At 37.3% G+C, this 27050-nt stretch overlaps 1 protein-coding gene across 19 annotated transcripts in view; it reads right to left on the reverse strand.

Moving 5' to 3' along the window:
- TSC22D1 (TSC22 domain family member 1) overlaps positions 1-27050 on the reverse strand; it is a 96979-nt gene that overhangs the window by 42593 nt on the left and 27336 nt on the right. The window contains exons 2-7 of one of the 19 annotated variants that reach the window (XR_008235002.1): positions 21722-21828; positions 18939-20483; positions 18023-18312; positions 15959-17511; positions 14726-14917; positions 12932-13753 (exon numbers count right to left, since the gene is read on the reverse strand). The exons of 3 other annotated variants lie outside the window; for them this stretch is intronic. The gene's annotated coding sequence lies outside the window, so the exon portion shown is untranslated. 15 more of the 19 variants (XR_008235000.1, XR_008234999.1, XR_008235001.1 and 12 more) reach the window with 15 other exon arrangements.

A 27050-nucleotide genomic window follows, 5' to 3' on the forward strand; every position in this document is an offset into this window, starting at 1 on the left:
CCCCTAACTAACACTGTACGGGTTATTTAAACATTTGATAAACTATTCAAATCATCAGATGACAAAAAACTCATTCACCGCTAGCATTTAAAAGATTGGAACTGTAAGGAGATTAAAAAATATGGGAGGTTTGGGTTGTATGGGAGATGACAGGAAAGCTGAAGTTTTAATCACACAGCAGCTCTGCAAGGTAGAGGAAGCAAAACTAAAGACATTATCTGGAATTTGTGAAGTACCTTAGCAGCTGCAAAGATGCAAATCTATTCATGCACAGAAGAAAAAGAATTAGTCAGAAAATGGAAGAGGAACAGATAGAAAGGAACCAGGGCTGTGTTCCTAATGTTGTAACTGAAAAGCTGCCCTTTTCCATTGTCTCCCACGTATTACTTTCTCCAGTAACCCTAATTGTGTCCTTCTCTACCAATACGTGGGGCAGTAGCTCTATCAGATCCCTCTTCCTTTCCATTTTCTCTAAAAAGCAAATGTTTATTTGAATTAAAACCTCACTGTTTCCAAATTATTTGATCCCAATGAAATAATTTACAATCTGGCAAAACAGCTACTATTACTGAATTATACTCTAATGCCCCCACCCCGATTTTCACTGTTACATGGTGCATTCCCTTGTGCAAACAATTCTACAAAAATTCATATTCCAAGAGAGTAATGAGCTTGGCCAGACACACTGAGTGAGGCCGCATGGCTGGGCAACCCCACTAAGGGCAAGCAAAGCAGGTTCTTGCAGGGTTTATACAGGGAGCAAGATTTTAACAGCTGAATTTCAGCGAGCGGCTCTGAAAATCTGATGTAACAAACAAGTTGTGCTCTCAGCACCGCAATGATGAACTGAAACACTGTCAGTCACTGCCATGGAAAGGTCAAATATACAGTAACAGTCAGCATATCATTTTAAATGCCCCATTCTTCCACGCAGAAGCATCACCTCAGTTGAATGGTGTAAGCAGCCATACACTGGCTGAACAGCAGCAGGAGGAGCTCACATATTCCTGTTACTGTCAGGTCAAAACAGTGGGTAATTTTAGAACTACTCCACAAGAGACACGTTTAAAATAGACAGATGAATGATAGGAATTTGGAGTGGTGGGTGAGACTACAAAAATTCTGATTACCAAGTGTCTGGAATTGAATGCTCTACTAGCTAGACATTAACCCAAATATTAGTTAGGCAGGTTTTCTAAGCATGGAGCTTCAGAAAGTCTATGGCCACCCACACAGCCATATGCTTAGGTTATACCAGACATTCCCAACATAAATTGCCTTATTTTTTGGTTTGGTCCTTCCCTCATCATTATTGATTTCTCACCTTTACTATTATCAGGGAAGCTGTGGCATCACTGTTAGCAGCCTACAGCTCAACACGGACATAAGTGCAAAGAATCACACACAAGAGGATATACAACTGATTTAAGCTGCTTTTGCACAACCACTGACCTGTTAGCATAGTTTGTGAAGTTTTCAGGACAGACTATATCTTTTCCGTATTGAACATGAGAGAGGAAGCTTCGGTTTGCTTGGAAAGTCAACATTATGACAGCTGGGGTAGAGGGAGGAAGAAGTTGTAAGAAGGATGTCATACCCACAAAGTGGAAGTGGGTAGCCAAAAGAGAAGAATATTGCTACGCTTTTTAAAAGGAAAAAAAACTTCCAAGGTAATGCTCTTAAAATTTTAAAGCATATGGCTAACAGCAAGAATTAGAAGTAGACAGAGTAAGGCTGAGGAGAAAGGACACAACTCCCTACCTCTCCAGCCCTACAATGTCTACTTAACATGCACTGCACTAGTAAAAACATGTTCCCAGTAGAAGAATTTAAATAATTGCTTCCTCGGGTGAAATAGTTTTACGAAACAATACACATTTAATATTTATACAATGACAGTACCTGGCATCATACAGGCCTGAAGTCTTTGTGGACAATGGACTGCACATCAACTGTCTTCATGTTAAAATGTAAGACATTCTGGAGACTATACCTCTGAATTTTTCCAGGGAGAGTTGGGGAATACAGGAGGAAATGGTACAAGACAGACAGATCCTTTTAAATACATTACATATGCTTACTCAGATCAACAGTCATAGGTTTTTAAATCATATCATAAACCCACATTGTTTTTCAATATAACAATAGAAGAAAGAGAAGGGAAACAAAGCACACACCATCAGTGTCAATGGAGAACTACTCACGTACTGATATACTGGGATAATTTTAGTATTAGAATGCAATAGTGTCAAATTTGTACTGGTTTAATTCCATTACCAAAATAACAAGTTGGACTAAATTTAACTCTAAGTCCTGGCACATCCGATTATGCTAGAACTTGGATATCACAGTGATAACAACATGAAGGCATAAAAAAAAGGGCTTTCAAGAAGGTATCTTTAGATACATGTAACAGTTACACATGGCCTAAAATTCTCAGAATGAAGTATTACAGAAAGAATTAAGAGAATTTAATCAATTTCAATGTTGTTGATGAGAGAAACACAAATTTAAAAATCCCTAGTCAAACTGTTACGGTTTTACCACTCAGGTTACAGAGGAAATGACTAACTTAACATCACCACGTATCTGTTACATTTACATCAACATTATTGTAACTATTCTTTGTGCAGATTCTACTTCCATGTAAAATCAGAAGTGCAGTACTTAGTTCAAAGCATATGTATGACAGAAGGAAAACAAAGTCTTTATGGCTCAGCAAAGACCATTTCCTATTCTCACTTACACTTTCAGTCCTATTTTAAAAGGCAGTCAACAAGACTTCAGTAAATTACTTCAGTAAATTGTGGTTCCTTTATTGTAACAACTAATCTGCTAAGAAGAATTTTATTTGGTCTACGTAACGTCAAAATAAGCTCTAGAAAAAGGATTGGTAGAAAACAAGAACTCCAGCCTCAGATTTGTGTTAGCACAATTAAAACCTTGCAACCAAGCTGTGTAAGATGTTAAGTCATGTATCTGCACAAGCAGAAAGCACATATTTCTGCATGTGAAGCACCATCTGCAAGCAATAAACTCTATCTTATTCTGGCCTCCAGGAACATGAGTAACGGCCTTTCACACAAAAGATACACAGCTGGAGGGGGTGCCAAGATAAACCTGCAGTACTTGTGTTTACTGTACCAAGTCCTACACAGTCATTAGGAGTTCCCACAAATAGTCTCTCCTAGAAGCCCATGTCTCACTTCTTTCTACACATGCCCCAAACTACACCATATATTCTGACATGCTGTAACAATTAGGTTTAGTATAACCCAAAAGCTGTTGTTATACCCCAGGAAGAGAGGAGGAGAGCCCCCAGATCTCTACGTGAGATGTTAGAACAGACCCTCTTAACAGCACTAGCAGGACTGCTTAACACAGCATTTGGGGAAGAAGCACTGCCTTATGTATGCACTGTCATCCTTCCAAGCAACAGTGATATCAAATAAGCATGTGTTTAGAGTTAGAAGGTACCCCATAATGTGTAAGACAAATACAACAAGCAATTATGTCTACCAGAAATACCAACATGCCCTGCAAGGGCACATCAGCTCACAGAGCATAAATCAAGACAAAGATTCCTAAAAGGTAAGATACCATGAGTTTGGTAACAGTGTTAGATAGTACCTTGTCTATCCGTAAGGACCACAATGTCTGTATGAAAATTCAGTAACCACCTCTCAGGGAGGCTGCACTGCAGTTAACAGGTCCTCTGCTAATGCCATACAGAATTCTTATGCCTTCCCTACAAACGGGAAATGAAAGTGGTATTAACGAACCCTCTTGAGTTTTTAGATGAATGAAAGATCTTTTTATGAAAAAAATCTTCTTATAGATGGCCTCAGGACTCAAAAGCATCTCCTCAAAATAGAAATCTTGAGTTGATGCTCTTGTAAATACACCACAAAAGCAGGAGAGCCACTTCAGCATTCAAGTCCACTTCTAAAGCTAAAGATTTGAATAATTTTTTTCCCTCCAGTGGGACCTTTGGTCTTGGTCTTCTATATTGCTATGGTTGTGACTGAGAAATACTCAAGTCCACCACATCTGAAGTTTAGAAAGTACTGAAAAGTTAAGTTGCAGGTCATGTTATTTCATTACCATTTCTAGAGGACTTGATTCCCACCTTCCTCAAGCCCTAGCCCACTTTATTCCAAGTTTCACTGAGCTAGCACTCAGGTACTAAGCCATAGGAGTGGCAAAGCCACCTCTCGATAAGTAAATCTAGTGTTGTTTTGTAACACAAGGAAATCCCTTCTAAAAAAAAAAAAAAAACAAACAAAAAAAACCACCCCACATTTACAAATACTTGTTCCAAACCAGGCTTGCACTCTTCAGATTCATTTACAACCTTCATCTTTAAACAAGTTAGTAACACATCTGTTGTTCATCACTGCAATAGCTACCATGAGCAAGCAGATTCAGCAACTTACTACTTTGAACTTCACAATTTAAGATTGAGAACTAAAACCACCAAACACCACACATGGTTTAAAAATCCATACTGCTTACATAAGCCATCTCTTTTACTTAAAATGCAAATCAGTGACTAACAAAACCATGCTAATACTTTATTTAAATATGAAAGAATTAACTGACTTAATGCCTTGTTAATCAGCCTGTGCTCAGCATTTAAACCTCACTGCCCTTACAGGGCAAGAGCATTCAGGTCAAGTCAAAAAAGCAGCACACAGGAGTAACAGATGGCAAAAAAAAAAAAAAAAAGCAGCTTCCTACAGCCCTATCTAGTGACAGAGGAGCACCACCACTGCAGTGACTGATCGCCGCTCCTTGTGGGGACAAAAACATTCAATTACACATTAGTGCAGAATCATCAATAACTAGATAAATGTAGTGTAATAATATTGTTTTGAAAGGCTGGGGAAAGTTATTTTAAAGCCCTTATCTATTTAATGATTAAATGCTGTGTTTGATGGACTTTAAAGCCAAAAGGAAGAAATTGAAGTTCTGGGTTCCCAAAGCTGTTTACAAAAGTGATATTCTGCACCAACAGAACTATACGCTATATATGCTATAACCATCTATAGAAATATACACACATATCTATATATCTATTTATATATAGACATATAATCTCACTTGCACAGAAAAATATACCTGATACTCCAACATACACTTACAGACTGCAAAAGCTTGCACTGAATATAAATTCATGCTTTTAACTTACCAAGCACTTAAAAAGATATCAAGAGTAATGGTTTTGAAGCTGTAAAAACCAATATCCTCTCTCACCAAATGTCCTCACTTTAAAAACAGTCATCTGCATCCTTAACCCAACCTCCTTATAACCAGAGGAATATCTCAGTCTGCTTTCTGCAGGCAATCACAGTAGTTGCTTTAAGTTTGAGCTTATTTTGGGTTTAGCTTTCATTTTAAAGGTCAGTATGAACGTCTAGTGCTATGAAGCAGCTCTTTAAATAAGTTTAAGACATCAGAATTTAATTTACCACTTTTCTTTCATGCTTCAATAAATGTCACACAATATACCATCTCCAAAACTCCTCCTCAGTGTAAGAAATAAATACACAAAATAGTGTTATTCAACTACAGATCCCTTTGTAACCTGATATATACATACTTGTGTATATATATGCACACCCCCATACAGATAATACTCACGGGTTGGAAAGATACTACTTTGATTTCTTCTATACACAAGAGCATAAAATGTTATATAAAACACTAAAAATATGTATTTAGTTCCCTTACCTGTAAGAATGCTTTAATTTAGCAAAAGGCTAACACAAACTCACAGCTGAAGCTGTCACTAACAGCACCGTAGAGAAAAAAAAAACAAAAACATATAAACCTATAAACTAAAAAAAAAATAAAAATCCTTCCACTACCTTTACAGGAAGAAGACACTACTACAAACCCAGTCAAAAAAATAAGGTCAGTGTGCCAAATAAGACAGGAACTAGGCAACAAGGGCAGAGGGCTTATTAAAAGTAGGTCTTCACTAGCAAAGCCTCACACCACTCAAGTACAAACTACTCCTTTTTAAAAAACCTCAAGCTGTGGGGGGAGAAAAAAAAAATAATCAGGGTAGAATCCCCAGTCTTTGAGGATAATTATTTTTGAGTCATGTTAAAAAGAAAAAGAAACATTGTATCGTACATTATATTGCACTTCATATATAGGTCTGGAAACTCCCACCGGTGGGATTTTTGTCTTTAAAAAACCTTGTATGACAGCCTATGCTTAAGTCAAATTTTGAGGGAACAATTTTCAATTTCGGGTGCAAGCGAGGAAATTCAAGCTCCTTTGGAGTGTAGATAAAAACCCTTGCCTTATAAACCAAATGAATTAGTGTTTGTACTGAAATACAATCCATGGCACTCATTTAATAGGCAAAGTCTCCTTGGCATTGAGAGAAAAAAAGGGGAAAAAATGACATCCTGAATTATTGTATACAGACTAAACTGAAGATTAGATTTGAGGGGGGAGGTAGAAACAGCATTCATATCATATTACAGACACTATAATTCTAGGTTAAAAGGTAAATTCCTGTATTTTGATACAGGTCAAGGCTTTTTTTTTTTAATCAAGATTAATATATTTCATACATTAGGTTATGGATCATATTGAAAGCAATGAATTTTCCAGGTTTATCTAAACTGCAAGGATTCTCCGATGGGTGGGGGGAGTTTGCTAAGTAAATAAAATTTCTCCATTATGCCAGAAATTAAAAAGGAAACACAAGAGCGAAGAAGGGGTGGGGAAATATGGGACTCTGGCAGTTTTATTGTATTTGCTTTTAGCTAGAGCAGAAAAAAGTTCCTTCAGGCAACAAGAACACCTGCCTTTCAGAAAGCCAGTTACTAAGTGATTTACTCCAGTGCAGTCCACATAAAAAAATATTCCAAGGAGTGTCCCGAGAATAACTGAATATCACATACCAATCAAATTGGTGAGACTATTCACCGAACCAAGGCCTTACACAATGTGGTTCTCAAATATCTCCAATCTATAATTCTGCACTCTGTGCAAAGAAACAAATACAAACAGCTAGTCAAGTCATAACATCTTACATGTACTTCCGTATTTATGTAAAGGCAAAAAGCAGACTTTCTTTATGAAGTACACTGAATTGCAGAGCAAGTCAGATTTTGAAACAGTAGGCACTGCAAGAGGGACACAAAACAGACGGTAGTTCAGGGTGACAAAATGTGGCAATATAAACCATTCTCTGCTTAAGCGTAAAGGCAAGTGAAGATCCTAGATTTATCACATCCATGGCATTAAAGCCCTTAGAAAAAGGTTTGACTTGCAAAGTCATAAGGAATGGGCAAGGAGCATAGGCCTTTGTACCATTTTATATTGCCACCAAGATTACAATTTTAAAAAGCCTTTGAAGAAGGCAGAAAATTAATCTGAAACAATAACTTAAGTGCAACTACAAGCAGGAATTTGGGTGTTAAGATTACCTGGAGAGACAAGCAAAATGCTCTGCAGCTGAAGTACTGCCACACTGGAAGCACTGGTTTGACTGCGAGCGGTGGAGACACATGCAAGTCTTCCAAGTAATATGTATTTTTGGAGAATGTGAGGACTGATATGGGGACAGAAGTTTCCTTGATTTTTCTTAAGCATTTATTCTCTGAACAAACGTAATATTGCTGTTCATCTTTCTCATTTGCAAAACTGCTTTATTAAAAAAAACAGTTCTGAGCTAGTTAAAAAGGAAGTATTAGAGACCTGACTAGTGTACCCTTTCAACAGGGATAGATGGGAAAAGTCTCCAAAGCAGATGCAAGTACAGGGAAGAATAGCTTAAAAAAAAAAAGTCAATAAAATCTAGCATTAATACAAGGGAACAGATACTTAAAAGATACCAGGCACACAAGTATAAAAGGGAACAAAAATGTCAATACAGAAATCACTTCTTGGAACACTCCTCAGCACAATACGTAACAGAATAAAGCATTATTGTTCCCTAAAATACTGAAAGAAAATAATTTCCTCAGACGCTTTGTAAGTAATGTTTTAAAAAGTTCAGAGATCAATCAAGCAATATATGAAAAATATTACTTGTGTTCTACGATACTATAGAGGTAAAACTGAGAAGAGATTGACACATGAAAAGCTAAAAAGTTTGTTACAGCACATTCATTTTTACTACTACTCTTAATTTATTAGGAAAGGAACTAATATAAGTTCTTTCTGTGAATGTCCCTATTCTCATGTCCCTATCAATTTTTTTAACCTATTTCTAATTTCAACCAGATCTAATAGAGGGTTACAGCTTCCAAAGATACACAAGCTCTTAAAAAGTAACATAAATATAAATGGACAAGTCCAGAAGCCCTTCTAACTTGTCCTTACTTCCCTCTTAAAAAAAAGCTGCAGCATTAATTCAACTGTTTTAGACACCATTGGGTGATAAACATAACCAGTGCCCAAGGCATAATAAAGCTTCAAACCGGCGCTTATACTTTATTAGACACCAGAGAACCTAACCACACAAGCTACAAATATATAGGAGTCCAGACTTTACTGGTGTCATTGCTTGTAGGGGGGGAAAAAAAGCTTAGCTGCTGCCAAGTGATTTTCTGTCAAGTCTACTGCCTATTAAGGGAGAGTTTCTACATTAGCTGGCTGCTTGTTATTCCAATCCCTGCACTGTCCCAGTAACCGTCTCAGCCTCAATTTCTCTGTAGTCCTGAAGTCACTCAGGAACATCCCATCTGTACACAGCAACTGTGCTGAAGTCAGCTGTTCTTCATTTACTTTTACAAGCTGCAGTCTGATTTCATTTCTCCATTGTTTATACACTTACTCAAAGATTTTGCAAATTATTTTTTCATGCTTTCTCATCTAATGCAAAGTTCTACCAGAGATCAGGAGGACATTTTAAAAGGTATTCCAAATTTTACTACTCTGAAGAGTTCTAAACACTAGCCAGCAGCAGGTGTGTGAAAATTCCCTGGAAACACTGGAACGGATAAGGATGCTTTCCCAAGTCATGGTGTATATGTGTTCAAGGTAATTTCCACTGTTTCTCAGAGATACATGTTTCACATTCACATGTTACTTCACTTATACTCCACATTAAACAGTAATTCCTTGCCTTCCACAATACCCTCTCTCACCAGTAAATGCCAGGATATACAACTGTGGGACAACATAACGAATGAGAACAGAATTAAACTTCTTCCTTAAGGAGCTGAGATTTCCTGATTTTATGCCTTAAGCCTTCTCCTAGCCATAGGGAACCAAGCTTTGGAAAAATTGGTAAGAATCTGTTATTTGTCAGCAATTTCTGCAAAATCACATGTCCAAACAGTCTTTCCGTTCTTCCTGTAGCCCCATGCAGAGTACAGAACAGCGTATTTTATCTCCTGTTTTTAACAAAGGTTTCCTACCAACAAGAAGCAAAACGTTTAAAGCTCATGCTGCCTAACCAGTTAAACCAATTTTAATCAAGGTAACATACAGAAAAAAGTGCATAAGCCGCAGAAAATTCCATCATTTACTAGTATTAAAAAGGTACAAAAATATACTTATCTACCACTTAACCTATAGCTTCTCTAAAGCATTGTTTGACAAGTCTTTTAATTTTTCACCAGAAAAGCTAACACCAGAAAGAGAAACAGTAGATTTCCATATATGCCATGCCAATAATTCTAAAGATTACCTAAAGTGATACTAATTTCTAAAGAGTACCTTTCCTCAATAGCAGTTTACATTTGCTGGCAATCTTTCTGCATTAATATTATCGCTATTTTAATGTGGGCTCCAAATGAGGCAATTCTACCTGGCGAATAAGCCTCAGTTCAACTCAGCACAAAGCTAAATTTTGGGGAAATCTATCTAAATCGCAATTCAATCTTCAAAATTCAATTATGATCACATGAACTATATTTATAATCATAAAAGTTTTGTTATTTGTTCAAATGCTACTTACTTCAGAATTAGAGATGATATCTTTACCTGAATTTGGCAAGAGTGGGTCAGATACTGGTAAGGTTGAAATTGTTGAAGCAGTTACTAAGAAGAAAACCACCCCAAGCCATATGCCTCTAATTGTTTGTGCAATATCTCACAACCGTCCATCAGGATAAAATCATTTTGCCCACATACAAGTGATACCCATTTGTGCAAGACAGATTTCTTCACTTACTGTTCTGTAACAGCAGCCTAAACCCCGCACATTTTCCTGACCTCCACTTGATCGGTACATAGAAAAAGAAAGAAACATCAGTTTCTACCGGGGAGAGAAAAGGAAAGCCACCCATGTGTGAGTGGATCAAGGAAATGAAACAATGTTTATCAGAACAGTAATTTTATATTCTTCAAAAAATATTAGCAAGTGATTAGGGAAACATCACTGTCATCAGTAAAAGAAGCACAAATTTAATAAGGTCTTCAAAACTACTTTTTAAATAGTTAATTCATCATGCCTTCCAAGTCATTTAGACAACCCAGCTTAAGTAGCACAACCCAACAATTCCTGAAACAACCCACCAACTCACCTCATGTTGCCGATATCAATTTATGGACCTGGCTTAGGAGCTGTGCAGCCACGAATTCTTCATAAAGTCCATGCAAGAAACAAAACTGGAATGGTTCAACCGTTTGTTACCATTGCTTTCAGAGAATGCCTTTTTCCAGTTTTCAATTAAAAACACTTTCCTAAACTAACCCCTAAATCCCATTCATTCTTTAAAGGATCAGTAACAGAGGTCTGGCAAACCAAGGTATCAACTTACTTTCAACTAAAAAAAAAGAGCTGAAAAAGGATTTTTGTCACTACTACCTGCTCAAATCCCAGCGCCCTGCCAACAGGACTGGAGAAATGAAATCCAACTTACAGCACACCACTGCTGATGGAACCAGTCTGGCTTTCAGAAGTTCACAGAAAACAGTTGATGTTTTGTTACCCATCTCCCTCACTGTAAAGTAAGGGAATATAAACACCCCAGAACCTATGCTCATTTTCTCCTTTATAAAATTAACATCATTTTCTGGTTTACAAAAGAAACACATTTTTTGATACATCTCCCTTCTTTAAACTACTCTAAACTGACAAAGCATCTCTCACACATGACAGGTTTAGCCCTGGTTGAAGTAGCAACATTAGCAAGATTTCCCCCCAAATTTCCTCATCTTTAAAGATTAATTCTTCACTCTCAAAGCATTCCCATAACAGAGAAAGAGTTGCAACATAAGCCACAGAGGGTGGACAGAAGGTGGAAAGAATAAAGCAAATCTTTCAGGTTAAACAAGATAGCTCTTCTGGGATAGGAAAAAAGGAATTGTCAACAGCCAGGATTTTACTGACTGGCTATGAAACAATTAGGAGGAGCTGGCATCTGGTCAAGAAGATGTAAAGGATTACATGAAGTGAGTTAGGTAGCTCAGATGCTCAAGGAATCTTAAAGGGAATAGAAAGAGGAAAAATAGGAACACTACAAGTCTATTTTGTGAAATTCTGTTAGTACTGGGGATTAAAAACCTCTAAAATCGTACAGTGTTTTTCCATGTTTCCTGGAATTCTGGAGTCAGAAGAGTCACTCAATACTCATACAATTATTTTAAGTACAATATAAACAAGAAGAAAATGGTTTTAGACATCTTTATTATTTAATAACACAAAGGCAGGAGTTATTGCTCTAAAGGTGTATCAAGAATCCAGAATTCCCGCTGCAAAACTCAGAGCATGATAGTAATATGCTAACACAACACTGATAGACAAGAAGTATCAAAATACTGACGGTAGAATAGCAACAGGTTTTTTGGTTTGGGTTTTTTTTTTTTCCCCTAATTGTGACTGCAGGGGGGGGGGAGTAAAGTCATTTTAGCAACTGAGACAATAACATTAGAAGCAGTTCTCAGTGCCCCTGTTATTTTACTATAAGTATTTTGTGTTCGTAAGTATGTGATGGTCTTAAATTTACATTATACCACAGAACAAAATGACCAAAAACTGTGGCTGAGGCAAGTATACCTATTAAGGAAGGCACAAAAGATATCAAACCTTAAATGGACCAGAAGTTAGAAAAACAGGTATTTTCAACTCAAAGCACTGCTGGTACAGATCTCTAGCCACAGATGTTAGTATTTATTTCTAAGACTCACAGATCTTCAGCTTATAACTTCTAGATTACTCCTGTTCAGCACACAATTCATGTCTATACCTATAACTACTCAATTTTAAGGTCATCACATACCTATTTCCACATATTAAAAAAAGTATTGAATTTGATACATTAAACTGATTTCTCTTTAAACTTCAAAGTTCACAAGTGTTACTGTGGTTGCATAGTTTAACACATGCATCTGACTATCAGTTTTCTAAAAATACCAGGTTATAAATCTAGCATTTTACTTGATAACCACAGAAGCAGCAAGGCAAAGAAGTTTGATATTCACAGCAAAAAAAGGATATTAAAAAGCCAACAGAGAGCCAAATTTCAGAAAGTCCAGTGAAAATGGCTCACTACATAAGTATGTACTTAAACAGCACCATCTGAACAATTATTTTTAGAATGTACTAAGACTGCAATGCATTCCAGCATAGTAAGAAGTCACAACCGCCATGAAGCAGTAGCCTCAGGGCTACGTTAAGACCGTTCAACAATTTAAATACGCTGGTGAATTTAATGAAAGATCTAGGCATTAGTTAAAAAACAATGTTTTGTGGTAACTGATTTAAGAAATTAATTGGATCCAAGCACAAGCATCTGACTAGTTTACTCCAACTGCCAGAAGCAGAAAACTGGAAAATAAAAGTGCTCTTTACCTACTGCCAGAGGGTCCAGTTCACCCTCCTGCCACCCCTTCTCACACTCAGCTTCAGAACAAAGCTTTCCCCTTCCCTAATCTGAATGTTAAAAGTAAGTCGTATTCTTCCAAAACTAATTTCCTATAGCGAAAAGAACAAAAGCACATGGGCATGCGTGCGTGTTGTTCACTACTGCCAAACATAAGGTTTTTATTTGAGATCTCGCAAGACATTAAGTTTGACTATAGAATCCCTTAGGGGGAAAACAATTAAAAGCTTTCTGCTTTCTAACAAATAACTTTCCACTCTCAAAGAAAAAAAAAAAACCACCTAAGTTTTTTCCACTTTCATAGCTCTCAAGACTTCCAACCTACCTTTTCTCGACACGAAACCATAGGAAACCTCAAAAGATGCAGTACTTCCCATATTGCCATTGTGACATTTTTGGCTCAAATTTATTTGAGTAAACTTGGAGAGGTAGAAGCCTAATTAAATACCATTTTCACAAGAAGCTTTATTATTTCCCATCATTTAAATGGACTGTAGTAGAAAAGGCTTTACAAATATAACAATCTGAACCACAGCAGAACCCTGTTTTACAGATTCACACGGCATCTCCTATGCAGGGGACAGCAAGATCCGATCACATTAGACCTGTGAACTCTTAAACTTGGATTTATTGACTTGATCTTCAGATAGGAAGATGCCAGGTTTAGGTTTTGTAAAAGACATCTTCATGACACTGTAACAAAAGGACCATGGGAGGCCAAACAAATTTCCTAAAGAATGATGCGTTATAAGTAATTTTCTGCCTAGGCCTCCATTTCTAGGGTGGCTCTGTGTGATGGAAAAAGTAGTCATTTCTTTCCCAATCCCATTTTTGTCAGGAGATCCTGCTTAAGGAAGGCCAAGATCCAAACCCAGTCATCTTCCAGCAACATAAATGGCTCTCAAGATCTTCTGCTGAAGGCTTGTGATGCAGTATAAAGGTTAGAAGGTGTCCTGAAGCAATTTGGAGGGAATGAAGAGGGAGAGAAGAGTCACAAGATGCACCAAAGTAATAATGCACGTAATATAGTTCCAAATGACTTCAACTCAGCATGAAAGAGGAACTGGTAAAAACTCCTTAGAATTTCATTGCCAGTTTTCAAGTGATTCCTTTTGCTAAAAATCAAAAGGAAATTTAGAATAAACTTCCTGTGCCAGCAATGACATAGCTGGAGAAAGAAAGGTCTGACCGATGTTTGCAAGGAAGCAGCTGTTGCTCTGCACAGCGTGAAGCGAGAAAGGCAGAATTTACCTGAGCTGATTCTACTGATTCCCCTTCTCTGCACCTGAGGGATTGCTGATCGTGTGGGTTAGTAGCACATCCCCTTAATCGGGGTGTTCCAGTCTATTTCCTTCACATGGACAAAGAAACAGGACTTAACAAACCCAGCAGCCACAGGCTCCTCTGAAGGAAGAATGTATTTACACATTTAGAACTGGGGAACTTTTTCAGCACTGGGAATCAAGTCGGATTTCAAACCCATTTGGCAGTTTCCACCTTATTGCTCATTCAAACCTAGCACTGGTGTAAAGAGACAGGGAGGAGATGAACATTGTGTGGCTATGGGCCATATACAATCACTGGCCTTACCTTGGCCCCAGCCACCAGTTTCTGCTCTTGACTTAGTTTCCTGTCTAAAAAGGGTCAGACGAAGAATGTCGTTAGTACTTCAAAGAACTGAAGTACCAATATGACCCATGGACAGGAAGCTTACACAGAGGCATAAAAACCATTCCTTCCAAATGCCCAGGACATTTTTTTCTCCTCTTTCTCTCCCCCACATTTTTTCTTTAACTGCTCACACTATTTCCCTCTCTCAGCCTGGAGAAGTGGAAGACAACATCAACAAAAAAAAGCATAGAGAAACAGCATAAAGTCCATCCTTCACACCTGAGCGGATGGCAGTTCAAAGGGGCCCTACCTACCTGCAACCCTGTTGTTTGCTTCAAGAACTCTCTTTGCCCAAGGAAAAAGAGACGAGCAAATCCTGGAAGCAGATCCTTCCCCAAAGGAAGTTTCTTTCTGAGTCTGCAACCTGGAGCTTTTGCTTGAGACTCAGTCCTCTGAGCGGGTTCTTTCTTCAAACTCTCACACTGGTTCTTTACTTTTGTGGGCAGCTGGAAAAAGAATGAAGCCGTAGGCTGAGGCAGGGACTCCATACTTCCAGGATAGGGAGGCAGAAAGACTGGAGGGGAAGGAAAAGTGCTAGTTGGTAACTTCTTGAATAATGATCTGCATTCCCTCATTTTCTGCCACACAGAGACATACACATAGTCACTGCAATAGGGGAGGATGACAAGAGATGAGTACTAGACATGCAGTTTTTTCATGCTCTGATGCCAAAAAAAAAAAAACCCACAAAAACCCAAAACCAAAAAACCAAAGTGTTGAGCCATGAACTTTCAAGACTTTTAAGACATCTACCAATAGATGAGATCAATCATAAGATGTTTTGTCCAGAAAGTTCTCTCAGTTTGTTACAAGTAGATGTAGGTGGGGAGAAAAAAAAATAAAATAAAATTTAAGTGCTCACTTCTTGGAAAAAATTCCAATCTCTCCTCTGTTCACTTTCTCTGAAGTGAATTAAAAATGGCATCTATTGCAATGCAGTGAACGTCTCCCCATAATCTCTTTAAGAAGAAACGATCATACTTACCTGAATGTTTCCCTCACCACTTACTTCCTAACCCCACCCCCAAGTTCTCTGTAAAGGCCTCACTCCAATCTCAAGTCTTCTACTCTATTTGCAAAATCAGATCAATCAAACACTGACAGCAGTTTAATGCTCTTGTGACAACCTCTGACTTAACCTAGGCACATTATGATTGCTGTGGAAGCTAAGAACCTACCCAAGTTCCTGGATCAGGTTTCTGGATTTCTAGAATATTCCTCTTTTTTCCTGAAAACCTAGATGCCCTAGGAGTTAAAACCTAGATGTCCTAGGAGTTAACTGTCATTACTTGAACAACATTAATATAATGCATAAGAGAGCTTTTCTTCTTCACAAATCCTGAGAGCTGGTAAGACTCCTGTGAAATTTTATCAGCAGCATGGAGCTAACATGCAACAAAACAGAACTAGAAGTCACTGGACTTAAAACACAATTATATGCATAGCCTCTCATGTATGCATTTACTCGTTATTATCCATTGCAATACCTTTTGCACAACAGCAACAGTGTCTGGTATTTGCAAGTCGGGCAGCCGTTGTGCTGCGTGCCTCAGATGAGGCACTATCATTTTACTTGCAGTGCTCTTCATTGCTCTCAAGACAACAGGTAGAGTATTATCTAATAGTTAACCAAGGAGGTATGCTAGTCATTACGTCTGATGCAATTTCACTTAATTAATTTGGGGGCAATTTTGGTGGTGTTTCTTCATTCTCTCCTTTAGAGAACACACCTAAACAAAATAGCTTTATATGGTTAGGTATCTCATGTGTCCTTCAATTATAAGCTTTCCCCTACTCAAAGAAACTTTCCTTGATTGTGCTCCAAATAATACAAGGAGAAGTTGGAAAAAAGCTAGGCTTTGTCATTAAAACCAGAGCAATAATATATTTTTAAAAAGGCATCTTTAATTTTTGCAGTTAGAGTAGCAGACAGGAAAATTTCCTTTTTATTTTAACAGGTGACAGATAAAGCTGTCAAGGACAGAACCCAATATCCTACAGTAATTAAAACAGAAAAATCAGCAAGCTTCTTCCAGAGAAACTGCTTGGGCATGCAGAAAGATACTCTGCTTCTTGGTTCCTCTGAGGATATTGAATACGGTGATGGTATCTCAATCTAAGAGATTTACTCTAAATAGCAAGACTATATCACAGAAATAATAGGATTGCCTTTTGGTGGAATTTCATGACTTTTCAACAACATGAGACTGAGATGTGTTCCTATACCTTTACAATTTGATACAACATTGCCTTTTTGATTATTTCAGATCAGCTTTCAAAGGTTAGAGACTCAGGTTCAGTCTTTTCATCCCACGTGCATTTTTTTTTTTGTGAAAGACGGTCTTTCTGTTTGGAAAGAATAACTGACCAACACACACACATAGGTACTTGGCCAACAGATGTCCCCAGGCTGACGTTTACACTCTCCTCTTCCAGTAAGGTAGAGGATACAAGATAAAGATAAAAAGATAAAACATAATAAACAGAACATATTCAATGCAAATTTTTACTGCTCTGTACTTGCTGGCTAAGAAGCTATCATAAAAGGACAGCATAATTAAAAGCACATTTCTTCTTAACATTCTCTTGTGAGTAGAAGGTTCTTTTTTACCAGGTAACTTGCAATACCTTGAATCTCAGGAACTTTTCAAGTTGCTAATACTTGTTACTTAGAATTCATAACTACAATGCCACATAGAGCATTATAGGCTTAATTTCAGGTGATGTGTTGAAGCCTACAAACACTACTAACACTTCTGAAGTCAATATTCTTTTCCAGCTCTTAAGCAATAGAAGGTATCAGAGCAAATCAACCCAGATGAAGCAGCACGACCCAGCTTATTGCAGGTTCCTTTCAAACAGGAATCTGCCTAGGGCCTGTAATATCAAGACAAGGCTGTCTTTGAGAAATCCTCTTTCACCAGGGAAAGATCCTACTCACTGGAAAAAGACTCCAGATCACCTTCAATATACTGCACAGTATGAAATCACCTATTGAAGTTTCAGGAGTGTAGAAGAGAGGATTACTTGGTCTTATTCTCTTCATGTAGCAGTTCAGTAGAAGACACAAAGATCCAATGTAAAATTTAAGAAGAAAAAAAGAGCATTTATGAAGATTTTGTCCATTGCTGTTTTCCCTCATGGAAATAGCTGAACAACAAAACAGTTTCTGGAAGATCAATCTGAAACATGCTGTTAGGAATAACTTGTTTTTAAATGCCTTTCCTTACACCAAGGTCACAGTATCTCTCCTTTTCCAAGAAAGGGAGAACCCTTTACTTCTGATTTTTATCCTTTCATACATCTTTCTTCCCTTGAACAGACTTGTCTTGAATTCTAAAGAATACACAAGGCTGATAATTTTTGTGTTCTAGCTATCAAAAATACTAGCCTGATTATTTCCTATATGCAGATATGTATTTCAGGCATATGATGTTGAAACAACAACATCTTTCTGCATTTTGAGATGAGAAATGCTAATAAATGCTCCTTTGCTCTTCGAAAGATTTAAAAGAATGGAAAAGAGGTCTAGAATAGACCATCCAAAGTACCTGAATCCCTCATGGGAATTTTGGGAGAGGTTTTTTTGTTGCCTCGCATCAGTCATCAGAAATGATTCACGCTACTGAGATGGGTAAGATGTATGTTCAGCTCCTTAAGCTGGCTTAACAACAGCTCTTCTCAGTCACTGTACCATAGAGTTTGCTGATTTACCTCAAGTGCAGGCTGTGATGGGATCCTTCTAGTTGGAGCAGGAAGAAATTATGGCTGTGATGACACAAGAACAACATATGTTGATGATCTTCAGATATAGATGAAGTCAGGAAAGGCACTGGTAGTTCTGTTTGTGAGCATACAGAAGATGGTAAGGAATCCTGTAATCAATGTTCTTATCTCCTTTGGGCAAAGAAAGGAATCTCTGCAACGTCCTTCCATAGCGACCTGGCTGTTGATAGATATTCTGGGAGGAAAACTCCCTTTAGTGCTTTCACCCACCTTCCTTCTCTACACGGCAGGTTTCACTGCCAGTGAAAGAGCCAGTGAAGAGTGATCCCCATTTTTCTGCATCAGTGAGCAGAAGCTCAACAGCCAGTAAAGAAAAGTTTAAATAATCGTGAGTAAATTCTACAGAATACCATCTGCAAAATAAGCAAAAAACTGAATCTATGTATTTGGTAAGTGGTATAGAATATAAGCAACAATACTTTTTTTTTTTTATTTCTAATACTGCAGCTCCAACAGCTGCAGGATCCAAGTGAAAGAACATATAAACAAAACAAACTGCCACACCTGATTGAAGTTACCTGCAGCTAGATCAACTATTTCTCAACCCTCAAACTTAAATTTTAAAGCATCATGCATTTATTTTAGATTTAAAGTGCAACTAGCCATATGGAGTATCTGCAGTTCCTAAAATGAAACTTGTTCTAGGTTAAGTAGTTGTTGCCCTGCTGCCATTAGTCATACCTCTAGAAATATGTGCAGGCTGCAAACCCACTGCAGGATCTATGCACCAGCATCCAGTTGAACTGTTATTCAAAATAAACATTACAAGAACAACAAATTTTAGTAAAGCATCTCTCTCCTGGAAACTAGCACCAACGTGACATGCATATTAAAGTATCAACAGGAGTGATGTAAGGCTGACTGTTTAAATTCCAAGCTACTGACACTATGAAAAAAATACTAGTTTCTCCAACCTTCCTAGTTTGGGGTTTTTTGGAGAGAAGGGGAGGAGGGGACTTGATGAGAAAGAAGGGAAGAAGTCATTGAGCATTACAACAGCTATACCAGATAATGTTATCAAGTCCCAAGATGAAGAAAAGGCAGCAAAACATTGATCAAAGTGTTGATTTCAAAAGATTGTGTCACACAGCCCATCATTAAAAGCTAAACTTGCAGAAAAATAGAACAGTAGGAACCTTGACTTTCTGAATTTCAGAATTTGTTTTAAAGCAGTTGGCCTCTCTCCAGAAATGTTTGGTGCTCAACTTCTCTAAAGGCCTACTAAAAACCAGAGAGGGCCACAGCGTTGTCTAGATTATCAGACAAGGCGTCGGACAATACCTACTCAAGACCAGCGTAGGTACCAATCCCTGAAAGACACTTCCTATTGCCAGTTTAGGAGTGGTAAAAAGCTACGGCTTTTCTGAACTCAGGATGACAAAGAATTCCAAAATTGTATATAACTGTCACAGCAATACCCATTTGAGAAACACAGACAGTATTTCTTGGCGCATATGTAACAGCAGGAAAATGCTAGGGCTATAAAATTGAACGATTGGTTGATTATAGAAAATACTACCTTTTAAACATAACTCCCATTAATAGATGCATCAATTTCATAGATTTTAACAAATACCCATTTCTTTAACGATGTTATAATTACTTTTCGTTTTTAAAACTGTTTACATCACAAGAAGATTTTTAAATGTCTTTATTAACACGCTTTTTGTTTCTTGTCAACTTTGTATGCCAAGTACAGTCGAGAGCAAACCTTTTTTTGGCCCAACTAAACCACATTTTAAATCAGTTTCAACAGACTTTACTGGCCCTAATATACATTTGTCATAAAGACAGACCTTCATTCAGCCTTAGGGAAATTCTATGCTTCTGGTCAGAGTGCATGAGCCAATATTTAAAAAAAAAAAAAAAAAAAAAACAAAAAACCACACCAGTGTTTCTAAGACATTGTATGATGTCAGATTGTTCACTTTTTTCCTCCTTAAGAAAGCCAACTATAGCAACAAACGTTACAGTATTTACGTATACCTTGAAGAAACTACATATAATCTGTAGTTTAATATTAACAGTGTCTTTGTACTTTCCTTTTTAGCTCTTAATACATGGCTTGCTTGATTTAATCCAATTCCGTTTACATGCAATTAGCTTACATGAATTTCTTACACTTTTCTTTTTTTAAAGCATCATTTTTCATAGTGAGTTCTCAATCTTCACATAATTCCCTACACTTCTCTGGTCAGGGTCTTTCAGCCAGTCTATCTGCAGAACCTGGAAGGTGAAATACTACACATAAGCAATGTTAAGAGGAGCAATTCCAGTACTGTTCAACAGCCACACCGTACTGGATGCCTGTGATTTGGGGTTTTTTTGGGGGGTGGGGCAAGGTCCAGACTGAATTTTCGGGTGAGAATAGCTCAAGACTTTTCTCTGCAGGTTTTGACCCTTGATCATCTCCTTCATGACTTTCCTCTGGTGTTTGGGATCTCTGTAGAACTCAAACACAGCAAAAATGCCCCTTTCACGCAGTATTTACTCAAACATATTTTTTTAATAGATTAATGTTAGTAAAGGGCAACATGGATGCACGGGAAAATAAAAGCTAAACAAATGATTTGGTTTTTTAAAGTCACCAGTTTTAAGAAGTTCTACTTTGGAAGCACTCAAAACATGCATTTCAGAATTGAGCACTTACTGTGTTACTTTCCGTATCAAACAGTAACTTCTACATCTTTTATGTTAAAAGAACTTCCTGACTCTAAAGCTTACAAATTTAGCATGCAATCTGACCAACAGGCTTGGTCCTTTCCGCATTTTCAGTAGCGGTAAGAACTCTACAGCCAAAGCTGGACTGAGTTTTCTAGTAACTGTTACTGCTGAGACACAAACTGATGTCAAATGCTACTGTAAGCTGTATTAGTTCTCCAGCACTAAGCAGTGCGTGATATAACTAAGGCTTATTTTTGTCTAACACAAGCTGGTGACAGCAGAGACAGAAACCCATTTAGACTCATGACTTGCAAATGATGCGCAAGCACACCATGATACCTCTGCAATATATAGTCTGACTCTAAGGTTCAAGATTCAAGTTTAGAAAGTCTCATGTGCAGTCAGTTACATTTTAGATTAGAGTTACATTTTTTTATTTTTACCCTGTAGGTGTTAAGAATACACAAAAAATGCATTCTGGATTATCTTGTACTGCTACCCACCACACAAAACATGCTGTCTTTAATTAGCTAGTTAAATGTTTTCTGAAGATTTGCTGACTTAACTTTCCTTACAGACTAGTGCCTCAAATTCACCCATATTTTATTATCGAATTAAAATTGTGTCATTCTCTCAAATACCACTTGGAATAAGACCACCCCAAGTTTTATAATAAAAATGTTCATAAGTCAACTGAGGTAAAGGCCATTTGAAATGTATCATTTGGCTTTGTTAAAGAAAAACTCTTTGCATTGAGTTGTCCCTGTATCTTCTCTCCATGCAAGCACCTTCACACCTACCTGCTTTGATCAGCCAGAACTCCCAGCTTTTGCACTAGAGACAATTAACTTTGGCAGTGCCTCTTCACAGGCATACCAGTGTGCAGTGTTTGACTGTCATTCTGTATCTGTTGAAATATTAGCACTTGGTTTAGGTTGCGTGTAAGAAGAAAAAAAAAAACAGTATCAAGTCATACATAAAAAAATACATATGAAAACACAAAGATCTATTTCTAGCCTAGGCTTACTACTTTCACAAAATTATTCAGAACAGGGAAAAAGACAGACACCAAACATCCATACCAAAATAGAAACTTACCCCACTGACTGATCTGGGTTGGAGAGTGTTTAACCATACATTGAATCTCACAGGACCCTCTTTCCTTCCAGTCAAGACTCCATTGACAAAAATAAACACAATCCAGGGCAGAAAAAAAAAAAAGCTTCCCACACACTCAGGCAAACACACAAGACGCTATGAAACCTCTTAAAAAAAAAAAAACACCATTTGAATCATTACTGAACACTTCTGTATGATTAGTATCTACAATATGCACAGTTTATTTTGAAGCAAGTTTGACAACAACATACATCAGAGATATTCTTGACATGACTCTTTTAGCATGAAATTAGTTGCCTGATCTCCGATTTCTGTGCCAAAATGTAAAGGCCAGCGTTTCCTCAAAACGGCTGTTATATTTAATAAAATGCTTCTGCCTTTAAGTTCCTAAGATAAGCTCTCCTATAAAAAAACAGCAAGGCTCTTTTCCTTCCATCACATTTTCTTTTTAAGGCAAGATTCTAAAATTAGCTTGCAGCAGGACCAAGAGATCTGCATTAAAGTTCTCATGTTTTAGCTGTATATTATATGCAAACCATTGTATTTTCTACTTAATGGCTTTCTAACTACCAAAAAAAGTAAAAAAATCTCACAAGCATTCCATGTTGCCATTATGTCTACATGCAAAAAAGTTCATATTAGAAAACTCTTAACACACTCTTAAGTCAAACTCCACCTTCTATTTTACTGAAATGTACAAAAAGAATAGTGCATGTGACAAAGCTTCACATAGCCAATGTAAAGAAAACCGCAACGCAGATGCCTAACAAAGTAGAAGTCCTTCATTGTTGGCATGTGTTCAAAATCCATTCTCTAGAGTTAAGCATTACATTATATATAATTCAACTGAGAATGAGAGTGTTTTTAAGTGTAGTTACTCTTCCAAATAGCTATTTCCCCAAGTTTTAAATGATGCTTAATTCACAGTTTAATATCTGCATAACTAAAATCCCCATAACAATTTTGCAAACTAGACCAGAGTTTAACATTGCGTAACTGCTTTTTCCCTCCTTTTTTTGCTGGACAAGCATTATATTCAGTATTACTTCATGTATATAATTTTACATGTGAACATCAAGTAATTTCCTGTTCTTTCATTTCCTAACTATTTTTATTGTAGACTTCAGTCCAGCAGAACAATTCCTCAAACAGAACTGCCAACTTCATACTTCAAGATGCGACTTACTGTAACAGTCTGCTATTCCTAGCCCGAGCAATCTTTTAACGTCCTTTTTCAAGTCATCAGGGAATTGTCATTTACCAGTCAAGTTCTTTCATTCTGTTTTATAAAATAAAGCATGCATATATATTTAAGCAGCCTGCATGACAGAAGGATCATATATGGTACCCAATAAAATGCATTCTAATGGTATCTGCGTAGGCAACTGCACAACTTTATTGGAGAGAAGCTATAGGAAGGACCTGGGTGAGAACTAAATGGCAGACTGGAATACAGCATTAAAACATTTTTTTTCACATGAATTGAATGCAGGCTTCAGAAACACAGCATATTCAAGCTTATGCTAATCAAAAGTTTGCTTTTCCAGCAATATAACTTGATATTATGACTCAATATTTTCATTCATTCATTAAATTTTTTCCTTCTTGTATGTAGACAGAAAAAAGGGGTGTTTCCATACTACTGCAGTTCTTTACGAAAACATGCAATGAAACATATATTCTGCATTCAACGGAACTATATGGAAGATGCTTCCCATCTCTAAGGCGGGGGCAGAGAGCATTGTGGGGGGAGGAGGACACGGGGAAGGGATACTCCACAACTCCAGTGGAATCACTTGAACACCTGTTAGCAGCATGTTCATTGGCAGATCATTTGCAAAGAGCCAATAATTTAACCATGATAACCTCGGCCTTAAGGAAATGAATCATTAACTGGACTGTACAGATTTTGAGCTCCACAGTATCTAGAGCTCTAACTGTAGTAAAATAATGCTGAGTATAGACTAAAAAAAAGTATGCAAACATATGATGAATCTTTAACTGCAACTTAATAAACAGTGGTAGAAGACATTATTGAGAGAGTATAAGTACTTCAAAAGGAAAGTAAAGAGACAAAATGTAAATCTTAACGCTGTTCAAAATGTAAATCCTAACATTCTTCTCACTACAGACAACCACTTCATGTCTTCTTTTCCTACAACACAACACATATTCCTTCCCTCTTCTTTATCACTTAAATCAAAGCAAATGGATATTCTGAGCAGTGTCCTAAATATTAATGTAAAAAAATTTTGTCTATTTAGCAGCTAGCTATTACAGAAGTCAGTATCATCTGAGTACCTGTTTTCCATCTATCAAGGCAAATTTAAACTATGACTACATGTTCATTTGGAGCATGAAAATATAGTGTAAACAGAGTTAATCTGAGGTAAAAACATAACACTATGGACAAGAACATCAGTAATCCATCTCTACATGGCCTACTCATTAAGTACACAACTCAATGGGAGGCTCCAGAGTTAACTATGAGGAAGCCAAATTCACCCAAGCTTAACAATCCAGTTCGGAATTGCAGCTAACATTAAACGCAAAAAACTACAAGTTACAGGAAAAGCGGGCTTATAGCTATCGTAACAATAAACTCATCTCCATGTTTTATTAGAATTACTCATTTTGTTTAGTAAATGACTAAGAGTTACTAGAAATTTCTTCAGTTTACATACACAGTTTAAAACTTGCAAATTTCTAGTTATTACACTTAAATGGCTTGCAGTGATAAACCACTCAGACTCCACAAGATCAGTGGCCATTACGCATAGTTCTATCTCAATTTTGATTGGGTCTTCAAAACAAAAACAAACAAAAGAACATGACAAACCAAGTATTTCTGCTGCGTGTTCCCTACAAAACAACCTCTGAAGCCACTGTTCAATTTAAATCCAGTTTGAGACCTCAAAGAATAGGGGTGTCATGAAAACAATGGAGTAGATGAGCACGGCCCTATTTCTGCCTCCACAAGCACAAGGCAAGGGATGGCAAGAGGCATCCCCAACATTACTCGTTCCGATGGACAACGACCAGCTATCCAGGTAGCACATCCCAAGCTGAGAGAGCAGCAGACCAGCCTGTTTTTTTCAGGCAGCCAGCAAGCCAAAAGACACAAAGCAAAAGGGAAACTACAGTGGGGAAGGCAGAGGAAAGAGGTACGAGAAGAACTTAAATTATTGGGGCAAAGGGAAGAGCAGCATGGCAATAGCAAAAGGATAACTGCAGTGCCACAGTCGAGGAGACTTCTGACAGAAACCACTAGAAGCCCTACACACAGCCCCCCCCCCGCCTTTTTTTTTTTTTTTTTTTAAACTCCAGTACTCCTGGAACTTTTTGTTTGCTTCTCAAACAAAAATACCCAGGGAGGGGAAGAAAACAGACTTGAAAGTCAATTCTTTTAAGGTTGGTTCCTACATCCTACACTCCCCCTGTAGCAGAACCACTGACTGGAATGAACTCCACTGACTGGAACGCTCTTGCAGCATTAACTTTCTTCATTTATGAAGCCACTGGCAGGACTGGAGCCAATGTTATGGGTATAATACTTGGGCTTCAACATTAGCCTGACTATTGCATCAGCCAAGCTATTTTTAAGTACAATTCAGCTTTTCTTTCACGATCTGATGCAAGCCTATATGTTTTTTGCTTTGTTTTTAAACACTGTTCAAATGCAGTTTGTTCAACACCACCTTATTTGCCAAATACATACGAGCCATTCTAATATCATACAACATCTACCGGTGAGAACATTTATTAAAAGCAGTGATTGCTATGCTTGACAAGAGAGCTGCTAATATTAAAATGTAGCCTTCTAAATAATATGCAAAGCTGGCAAAATATTTTTTGTTATAACTTCCATTTTACTATTTTAGGCTGTATGAAGGACAGTACCAAAATGTTTGGCATCACTGTGCAAAAAAGTTAAAAGGCATCACAGGTATTAAACCCTGAAACCAAAGCTTTTCTAACAGAGGCTCACACTAAAACAAATAAAAAGCACAACAATTTACAGTGGAAATTTTGAAAAATCAGATTATCAAGGTTTAAATGATCAAAGTAGGGGAGTTCTCAGAAAGACAACTTTCAGTCTTCAAAACTTATAACCAATATACATTCTTATTTGTGCTGTACTTCAAACAGCTTGATCAGTTAATATACAGCTTGACATTTTAATGCAGTTTTAACTTGAAATTTGTACATGCATTTTTTTTGGATGATCAATGCACACATTAGCACTTACCAGAGCTGGCAATCATGCATTTAGAAAAAAATTAGGTCCTGTCAAGAATATTTTGCAATAGATACAATTGTTCTTCCCCACATTTTTTTTAATTGCCTGTATTGGGGAAGAACATCATTAAGTTGCCAGTTTTTAAGCACCCAACATTTTAAAAAACCCTTCCCCTTTAACCAACCAAAGCACGGACGAATGTTTTGAAAGTGTTCTCCAACTGCAAATGGTTTTGAGTGCCCACTTTCAAGTATCCTTGGCTCAGCTTCAGGAGCATTATTCCTTTGAGACCATCAATACAAGTGCATTTTAGAAAATTATGAAGTAAGACTAGTCTGTGCTAGAATAAATACCATCCAAGAGACAGCATGAAATAAAGAATCAACTAAAACCAAAGGAGTTTTATTAGAACATGAAGCTGCAATAAAATGGAATGCAACAGATGAGTCAAAAGTACAAGAGAACTACACTAGAAAAAAATGTTTCTTCCCAATCCTCTGGGGTCAGGGAGGAACAAATGCCCTTCACTATATATTACCTTAGTTTTTGGTTTATCTAACCCAAACCAAAGTTCAAAATATTTCCATAGAAGCAAAACCACATTTATGGAACATTTATGAAAAGTAGTGCATACTCTCTTAGAAAGAATTCAACATAAAAAAAAGCTTAGCTAAAAGGCTACTTGAAAACAAGAGTTTGGGAGTTCTCAACCTAAGACTGCAGCAGAAATGCAACAGAATTCTTTATGCAGTTTTGCTGAGCTTTCCCCA

Source organism: Harpia harpyja, chromosome 4, assembly GCF_026419915.1.
Source record: "Harpia harpyja isolate bHarHar1 chromosome 4, bHarHar1 primary haplotype, whole genome shotgun sequence".
Lineage (NCBI taxonomy): Eukaryota > Metazoa > Chordata > Aves > Accipitriformes > Accipitridae > Harpia > Harpia harpyja.